We start from the raw sequence: 9,800 nt of genomic DNA, 5'->3' as shown, positions 1-9,800 counted from the left end.
CGCTGGAAACCCTAGCGCGGCGAGCGCTGGCGTCGCCACCGCCGGAGCTCCGCCGAGCGTCGGCCTCGCGCGCAGCCTCTTCTTGCCGTCGCGGATGACTACGGCGCCGGCGCTGGGTGGCGTCGCGCCGGCGCCATCCCGTGCCGCCGCCGCACCATCGAAGAAGGTACCCAATGCGGCGCGGACGAAGAAGGGCAAAACATCCGCGAAGAAGAACAAGGCGGCGGACGGCTCCGGCATGGCGAGGGGGAAAAAGCTTGCAGGGCATTCGACGGCCGCGGCGGCTACCGAAGCGCCGGCGAGCTCACTCGTTGAGCCGGCCGCCGACGCGCACCACGTGTTCGACGAAATGCCCCCAAGGTGAAAAAATTTCCAAGACAAAAACGAAAAGAAGAAGAAGAAAGGAGATGATGAGCTCAAAAATGCTATGGAAGCTATTGTGAAGGCAAGGGTCGAAGCGAATGAGGTGAGGAAAATGGCAAGGAACCAAGATGCCGTGGCCGAGGAGAGGAGGTTGGCGGCCAAGGAGAGAAGGGTGGCGGCCGAGGAGAGAAAGGTGACTTTGGAGGAGAGGAAAGTGAGCAACGAGGAGCGAGCTAAGTTGTTGGAATGGGAGAAGCACTTGTTCTTCATGGACACATCTAACCTCAATGCGGCGCAAAAGGAGTATGTCAATCTTCCCCAACAAGAAGTCTTGATCCGAAAAAGAGCCTTGGTTCGTGCAATGGGTGGCGATGGCCTCGGCGCCATGGGAGGCATGGGTGGCTTCGGTGCCATGGGAGGCGGTGGCCTCGGTGCCATGGGAGGCATGGGTGGCCTCGGCGCCATGGGAGGCGGTGGCCTCGGCGCCATGGGAGGCATTGGTGGCTTTGGAGGCATGGGAGGCATGGGTGCACCTCCGGCCGCCATGGGTGCACCTCCGGCCGCCATGGCTTCTCACACACATTCCCATGAAGATGCCGTTGAAGATCTTGCCAACACCGTCGGAGTTTCACATGATGCGGTGCGTGATGCGGTGCGTGATGAGGATAGGGAGGAAGGTTCATCTTCGGAGGCGAAAGAGTCGTCTTCGGAAGATGAGGACGAAGACGAAGAAGAGGAAGATGAAGATGAAGATTGATGTGTCTTTCATGTCTTGAACTTTTAGTTTGCATTTGAACTTGGTTGGATGAACTTGTGGGCATGATTTTGATGAACTTGTGGGCATGAACTTTTATTCATCAACTTGTTTGTGTCAAATTTTACATGTTCATTTTTGTCCAAAATATCCATATATGCAAAATGCCCGATGAGTCGCGCGCGCTGTATTTTTGCGCTCTGCTGGAGCGGCGCGCACGCTACATTATGGCGCGGCTGCTGGAGCCAGCGCAGGCGGGCGCGCAAAACCAGCCGCAGCGCGCGCGCTAACAGGTTTTTTGCGCGCGGTGCTATAGCGCGGCTGTTGGAGATGCTTTTAATTCAACCCCCTTTTCGTTGGCTATATATCGATATTGTCTACAGAAGAGCGATAGTATTGGGGTCTTTAACTAATTGTACAATCGATGGTATTTTGGACGGATCTTGGTATTTTCCATTTTTAATCATATTCTCATATTCGTGTCTATCTTCCCCCTAATAAGTTTTAGATGAATTTTTAATGAGGATTAAATCTAAATTTGTGAAAGGTTGTACTCGAGATTAGTATCATTGGCAATATAATGATGGTGTTTACAGTTGATGCAATGTCATGTCTCCGAGATGGCTCCAAGCAAGCATATATTAATGGTGCCTTTGTTAAACTATTATCTACATATATTGCCAGAAATTGCGTGAACACACAACCTCTCTCTACGAATTGTCCGTTTCACTTTCCACTGTATAGAAATTAGTAATAAATGATTCTAGCTTATACTGGTGGGGAAGTATATGTATAATATTATTGCTATGGTGTCTAAACTATTTTTTAGCTATTTATATACTTTCTTTAAATACATGAAAATCAAATTGTCAATTTTGTGTTGTTTATTATTTCAAATTTCATGGTCAAAATACAGTATTAAAAATTGATCAAGATAGTTGTCGTTTTGTATCTTGTCCATCCCGCGGGCCAACTGATTTCACTCATCAGAAATGTCTATGATTTTGCATGTGTGATGTCCATACTAGGTGTGTATGCTGAATTCGGTTTTTCCAAGCAATTTTCTTTTTGGATGTAGATGATAATAAATTGCCTTTTTATTTCGACTGTGAATTCTTTTTTTAGGGGAATTTCGACTGTGAATTCGGTCTGCTGAATTCGGCTGCCGAGTTAGTCGAATGACCATACAAAGTGTTTTTTTTTTTTGCTTCTTGACCTCGGCAATGAAATCGACGCATACACATAAATATCCTCTTTTTATGTGTACATGTAAATATGTTTAGAACTCCTGTACCAATCAGACTGCCCTCTGATTTTCTTTTCTTTACAGCGGGACTGCTACCTGTTTCTATACAAAATCTAGTTGACGAATCAGACTGCCCTCCAATATTTTTTCACAGCCGTACTACTACCTTACTTTGTCCTAAAAAGCCCCCTTTTTCACAGCTGTACTACTATGTTATTTTGTCCCAACAGGCCTTTTTCTCTTTAGATGCAAGATCTTTTTTTTTAGTGTGTACGCTGTAAATATTTTTAGAGCCCGTTTACCAATCAGACTACCATCTGTTTCTTCTTCTTCTTTACAGCCAGACTGCTACCTTATTCTATACGAATCTATTTGTGTTGGAATCGGACTGCCCACCAAAATTTTCTTCACGGGCGAACTACTACCGTACTGTGTCCTAATAGGCCTTTCCTTTGATAACCATAGGTCTTTGTTTGTTACCTTGTATAAACAGCGTGGTAATTGAATATTTTTATGTTGTTCAGTTTAATAATTTAATGAGATCCAATTGGCCAGTCTAACTAAAGGATGGCAATTTTACCTATGGGTACGGGTATACCGTACCCGCATGGGCAGGGTATTAGCACAATTTTATACCCACATATAGTACCTATACCCCACCAGTTAAGTTAAGGGCAGGGCATGGGTATAGTCTTTTACCTATGAATATACCCATACCCTACCTGTTTATGTACTAACATGTGAACTTATCCGTGATTAACAAGTGTACCCGTGTTAAAGTTGTGTCGTGAGCTTGTGAACCTATGTTAATGTTCTCATCAATTGTCAACTTGAATTGAGATAATTGTCATGTACTCATCTATCTGTTACTGAGTTGAGATCAATATTTCTTTGTCAAATGTGTTATAGATGAATGCAAAATTGTGAATAACATGGGTACTATTTGATCTACCCGTTGGATACCAACCGGGCATGGGTAACCGTCGGATACGGGTAAAGTTTCATACCCATGGGTACGGGTATTAATAGAATTTTTTACCCATTGACTACGTGGGTATGGGTATGGTATTATTCTACCCGCCATATATCCTACCTATTGCCATTCTTCTCCTAAAAAAGTTTCAATCGGGCAAACTTTTTTTATTGCTAATGACGTAGGACCTGGCTGTGTCATGAGTTTTAATTTAACAAATCTCAACAGTTAAATATCTGAACTTTCTGTGGACAAATCTTAACCGTTCGTTTTCTATCGCTTTTATAAGTATATAATAGATGGAACAACTCTGGAAATTGGTGGGACTTGTGATCAATGCGACAAAGCAGTATACCAATGATGCCGTCTGTTCATCTGTCTATCCAAAAGAAGGCGATCACATCGACAAATCCTTTATTTATTCCGTTGATGATGCATGTAGCAGCACATCAAGGAAGTCGTTAAGTAGGGAAAACATACTTACGTGGACTGAAAGATAATACACACGATAGTTTAACTTCAAGGAAATACACACGACAGGATAGTTGGTACAGACGCTTGAGCGAAACGCCGGTGATTTTCTCCCGGCCGGTACGTGCTAGCAGCTTCGGCTTGCATGTAAGCCAGCACGTACGTACACCATAGACGATCATGGAGACTTGTTGGTGGCGGTGGATTTGGGAACGGGAGGGAGCCCAGGGAGCCCCGGCAGGCCAGGGAGCCCAGGGAGCCCAGGCAGCCCAGGGAGCCCAGGGAGAGGGAGGTCCACCGGCAGCCCGGGCACCAGAGCCTTCTTCTCGACGACGCCACTAGCAGCACGGGCAGCAGCACCGGCGTCGCTGGACGCGAGCAGGACCAGCAGCAGGAGCGCGACGGCGAGGCGCTTTGCCATTGCTAACTTGGTCTGGGAGGTTCCGAGTTGTGGGCCACTGGGGAGATGTTGTTGTGTACTCCTAGTTGTGTTTGTGTGAGCTTAGTTGGGACTAGCATGGCGCGACGCTGCTTTTTATAGGCGGTGAGCTTTGGTGGCGCTTCCGCGCAGGTGCACTGGGTGTCACGGCAGTGCGTCTTCGGCGCAGGGACGTGTTTGGAGATGGCCAACAAATCAGCTGCCGTCGATCCCTACAGTATAGGCACGGGTGTGCCGTTGAGGAAAAGAAGCCCCTGATACCCACTGATTTTTTTTTAAAAAAAATTGGGAGCTTATAAAGTGGGATCTAGAGAACATACTAGGAGTAGATGATTTCCATGAAGGCAGGCTATATATTTCTAGACCGAACTATGGTATTAATTATATAACCTTGATCATAAAACCAAGGATGCCAAACAGAGTTAGAAGTTCGGGGCTACCTGTCTTTTGAATGTTAGCTTTAAAACTTCCACTAAGATTCTGATGCATAGACTGAAAACTGTAGTCAATCCTATGATTTTTCATTTTCAATCTTTCATATCTTTTGAACAAGGAAAATGTTTATTCCAAGTCGGATGATAACATCCAAATGCAAGCCTCGTCCCTTGATGGACACGTGCCATGTGGACCCATCAGCCACCGCTGCTTTTCTCGGTCAAGGCTTATCTCCTCATCTTCTCGCACGAGCTATCGTCCATTCATCTCTTTCCCCTCCCCACTCCGGTCCTCATGTTGGGAGAGGAAAGAGCTCCCATGGCGACGCGACCCCCCACCCACCATTGTTGTGAAGCGGGAGAACGACGGCGACCACGGTTTGCTGCATCTCCCCCACACACCGCTGCGATGTAGCAAGCAAACCGGGCATCAGAGCTTCTCGCGAATTACTGCAATGCAGTTTTTTGTCTCTCGACTATGCATGAGTGTGCGTACTATATATTAAAGAATAAGAGCCAAGACGACTGATACAACGCCTTTTGGCAATGTGCTACCCAGCGAGGTTAGCACCACATCCACCGTGACAACACAGACAACTAACCCCCTTGCCTGTACTCAAGCCAAACAATGGCGAAGAGGACGAACACAAAACACACATGTCGCGTCCTCCTGAATCAAACGCCTAACCAAACTAGATCAACGCACTCTCCACCCTTGGTGCCTAGAGGATCGGTAGGCAGACAACGGGAACTAGGCTGACTCGAAGACGCCGTCGAGGAGGTGCCGATGATGGAGTACATAGCGCCCCGGATGCTCCTACACACAGCAACAACCCACACATGACAACTTGGCACCCCAAGACTCGCCGTCGAGGCGACCGAGGCAGCCCTCCGGTAGCTCCTCCAGACGCACCCTGAGAACCTAGGCAGCGCCTCCAAGAAGGGGATGGCGCCGAGACGTCACCGCTGCCCGGCCCGACGAACCGAGACTAGGGTTTCCCCCGGTGACAGAAGAGGGGATGAACATGGCCATGACAACGTCCCAAGGGGGAGACGATGCCCATAGGCGTTGTCGTTGCCCGCAGCCGCAGCCACGCTGAATTTCTCCTCAGCCCTGTCCATCAAAATTCGAAGCGCGACAAACTGGAAGGGAGGGCAAAGTTGCCACCTTGGGTCATCACCATGGAGAGGGGGGAGCAGAATGTCGTCGCGCCGCCAACCGACAAGACCACCGCAGCTCCTGGTCGAGGAAGACCAGGACCTGCATCCACCCGCTATAGCCCTGCCGCCCTCACGGCCAGAGAAATGCAGCCGCCGCCTGATGTCGGTCATCCACCTTGTCGCGCCTCCGCTCCGGAAAGAGGAGGGAGAGTCCACCGTAGCCTGGGGCCGCCACCCCAACGTACCAACATTGGAGGAACGATGGGAGTCCCCGGTGCCACCCGCAGCCTCGTCGGCCAGATCTGGCCAAGCCAGAAAAGGCCGACACGGCAGCCATGCGCGGCTAATTGCGCTAGCAGCGAGCGCTGCCAGCCCCACACCGCTCCCGCGCCCCTCTCGACCACCGCTGAGCCGCCCTCCACGCAGTTGCTAGGAGGGGGCTACCTGCTTCGCTGCCGGAGTTGTAACGCAGCGGGAAGATAAAGGCCGGAGGTGGGCGCAATCCCCGCACGATGCTGCAATGCGGCCTGTCGGTGCTGCCACACAACACAAAGATGCAATCACCCAGAGAGCGGTCTCCGGTTTTGCGATGGGAGTTGCGATGACGACCGGACGACGTCGGAGCTGCAATGGAGCACCATCGCATGGGGACGCCGACACTGCGATGTGAGCTGTGACGGCGATGTCGACGCTGCAATGGAGCACCGCCGCGTCGGGACACCGACGCTACGATAGGAGCATCAGGGTGCTGCGATGGAGCTTTGATACGTCTCAAATGTATCTATAATTTACGAAGCATTCATGCTATTATATTATCTGTTTAGAATGTTTATGGGCTTTACTAAGCACTTTTATATTATTTCTGGGACTAACCTATTAATCGGAGGCCCATCCCATATTGATGTTTCTTGCCTATTTCAGTGTTTTGAAGAAAAGAAATATCAAACGGAGTCCAAACGGAATGAAACCTTCGGGAGCGTGATTTTTGGAACGAACGTGATCAAGGAGACGTTGAGCTGAAGTCAGGGAAGCTTCGAGGAGGCCACGAGGCAGGGGGGCGCGCCCTCCACCCTCGTGGGCCCCTCGTGGCTCCCCCGACCGACTTCTTTCGCCTATATAAGTACATATACCCTAAAACCTTCGGGGAACAGAATAGATCGGGAGTTCCGCCGCTGCAAGCCTCTGTAGCCACCAAAAACCTCTTGGGAGTCCGTTCCGGCACCCTGCCGGAGGGGGGGATCCCTCACCGGTGGCCATCTTCATCATCCCGGCGCTCTCCATGACGAGGAGGGAGTAGTTCACCCTCGGGGCTGAGGATATGTACCAGTAGCTATGTGTTTGATCTATCTCTCTCATGTTCTTGAGGTGGTACGATCTTGATATATCGCGTGCTTTGCTATTATAGTTGGATCTTATGATGTTTCTCCCCCTCTACTCTCTTGTGATAAATTGAGTTTTCCCCTTGAAGTTGTCTTGTCGGATTGAGTCTTTAAGGATTTGAGAACACTTGATATATGTCTTGCCGTGCTTATTTGTGGTGACAATGGGATATTCACGTGATCTACTTGATGTATGTTTTGGTGATCAACTTACGGGTTCAATGAACTTATGCATAGGGGTTGGCACACGTTTTCGTCTTGACTCTCTGGTATAAACTTTGGGGCACTCTTTAAAGTATTTTGTGTTGGTCTGAATAGATGAATCTGAGATTGTGTGATGCATATCGTATAATCATGCCCATGGATACTTGAGGTGACATTGGAGTATCTATGTGACATTAGAGTTTTGGTTGATTTGTGTCTTAAGGTGTTATTGTAGTATGAACTCTATGATAGATTGAACAGAAAGAATAACTTCATGTTATTTTACTACGGACTCTTGAATAGATGGAGCAGAAAGAATAACTTTAAGGTGGTTTCGTACCCTATCATAATCTCTTCGTTTGTTCTTCGTTATTAGTGGCTTTGGAGTGACTCTTTGTTGCATGTTGAGGGATAGTTATATGATCCAAGTATGTTATTATTGTTAAGAGAATTTGCACTAGTGAAAGTATGAACCCTAGGCCTTGTTTCCTAGCATTGCAATACCGTTTGTGCTCACTTTTATCATTTGCTACCTTGCCGTTTTTATATTTTCAGATTACAAAAACCTATATCTACCATCCATATTGCACTTGTATCACCATCTCTTCGCCGAACTAGTGCACCTATACAATTTGCCATTGTATTGGGTGTGTTGGGGACACAAGAGACTCTTTGTTATTTGGTTGCAGGGTTGCTTGAGAGAGACCATCTTCATCCTACGCCTCCCACGGATTGATAAACCTTAGGTCATCCACTTCAGGGAAATTTGCTATCGTCCTACAAACCTCTGCACTTGGAGGCCCAACTACGTCTACAAGAAGAAAGTTGTGTAGTAGACATCAAGCTTCGCCGGAGGCGCAGGTGTTGCAATGAAGCTCCGTCGAGGTCGTTCAATGCTGCAATGGTGCTTCATTGGGGGGCCACCAGTGCTGCAATGGGCTTCGCCAGGGCCGCTGAGGTTGCCATGAAGCTTCATGGAGCGGTTGGTGTTTCAATGGAGTGCCGTCGTGTCGCTGTTTTATCACTGTAGTGAATGTCCCCGGTGCCGCAGGGTGTTGCGAGATTGAAGGACAGAGGGAAGTTGTTGTGCGGTGTGAGGAGAGGATCATGTGAGCATTTACGCTTCAAAGCGTCTGACGGAGGGGATCCAATGATGCGATCAGGGCTGATCAAACGTCCAGCGAGGCGACTTAAAAACCCCTGGCATCAGCCGGTTGATTTGTAGTATTGACCTTTGAATAAAGTGTAAATCATATTTCCTTTGCATATTCGTGTTTCTGGTGATGAGGGCTTTGAAATGAGATCCATTTTGTCTTGACGAATTTTACAAATTTGTTAAGTTTCAACTTCTGAAACTTGGTATGAGCAAGCAACAAAACCATAAGTTTCTACCTTGCGACCGACAAAAAGAAACCGAAGCTTAGAACTGACCGTGACCTCCTGTGGGATCCAACGACTTTGTGGATTGCGAGGCAATCGAGCGGCCGACATGGCTGGGCAAGTGCGTGTGATTATCTTCCATGAAGTCATTAACACTATACATAAGGAGAAAATGAATGCATTGCTTCTCAAAGTTGACTTTGACAAAACATATGATAAAATAAAATGGTCCTTTGTTTATAGAATGCTTTCTCTTAAATGATTCCCTGATTTACAGTGTGACTGGGTCATGAGCACTATGAGAAGGGGTTATGTTGGGATCAAAGTAAATGACTTTGTTGGACCATATTTTCTAACTCATAAGAGTTTAAGACGGGGGGGATTCTCTGTCAGCTCTACTTTTTTACTTGATTGTTGATGCTCTGACCATGATTATGGATAGAGCTAAACACCATGGAATAGTTAAAGGGGTTTCTGGATTGTGTTTTAGATGTTATGTTGATGATGCAAAAAAAAAAAATTGGTTACCCGATGATACTGATACTGCAAGGAATCTTAAATTTATCTTACGTGCTTTCGAACAAATGTCTGGATTGACTATAACAAAAACGAGCTCTCGTGCAAGAAACATTTCCGAATCAGCTGCCGTCGATCGCTACTGCACAGGCACGGGTGTGCCGTTGCAAAAACATGGCCCCTTGCCTCCATTTGAGTGGTCCGGATCATTCTTTTCATACTCCCCGTTTAGAAATACTTGTCGAAGGAATGAATGTATTCAAATATATTTTAATTTTAGATACATTCATTTTTATGCATTTCTTTGATAAATATTTTCGGACGGAGGGAGTACTATACATTATACATGATTCCATCATGCTCGATAGCAATCCTCTCTACACAGGGCGTGCGTGCTTGCTCTGTATGTATACATGATTCCATCTCATCATCTCCGAGCTTCTCGCTGCCACACGCGTCCAGGCCGGGAGGACGACGTCG

Source organism: Triticum dicoccoides, chromosome 2B, assembly GCF_002162155.2.
Source record: "Triticum dicoccoides isolate Atlit2015 ecotype Zavitan chromosome 2B, WEW_v2.0, whole genome shotgun sequence".
In the NCBI taxonomy this organism is placed as follows: domain Eukaryota; kingdom Viridiplantae; phylum Streptophyta; class Magnoliopsida; order Poales; family Poaceae; genus Triticum; species Triticum dicoccoides.
This window is presented reverse-complemented; position numbering follows the sequence as displayed.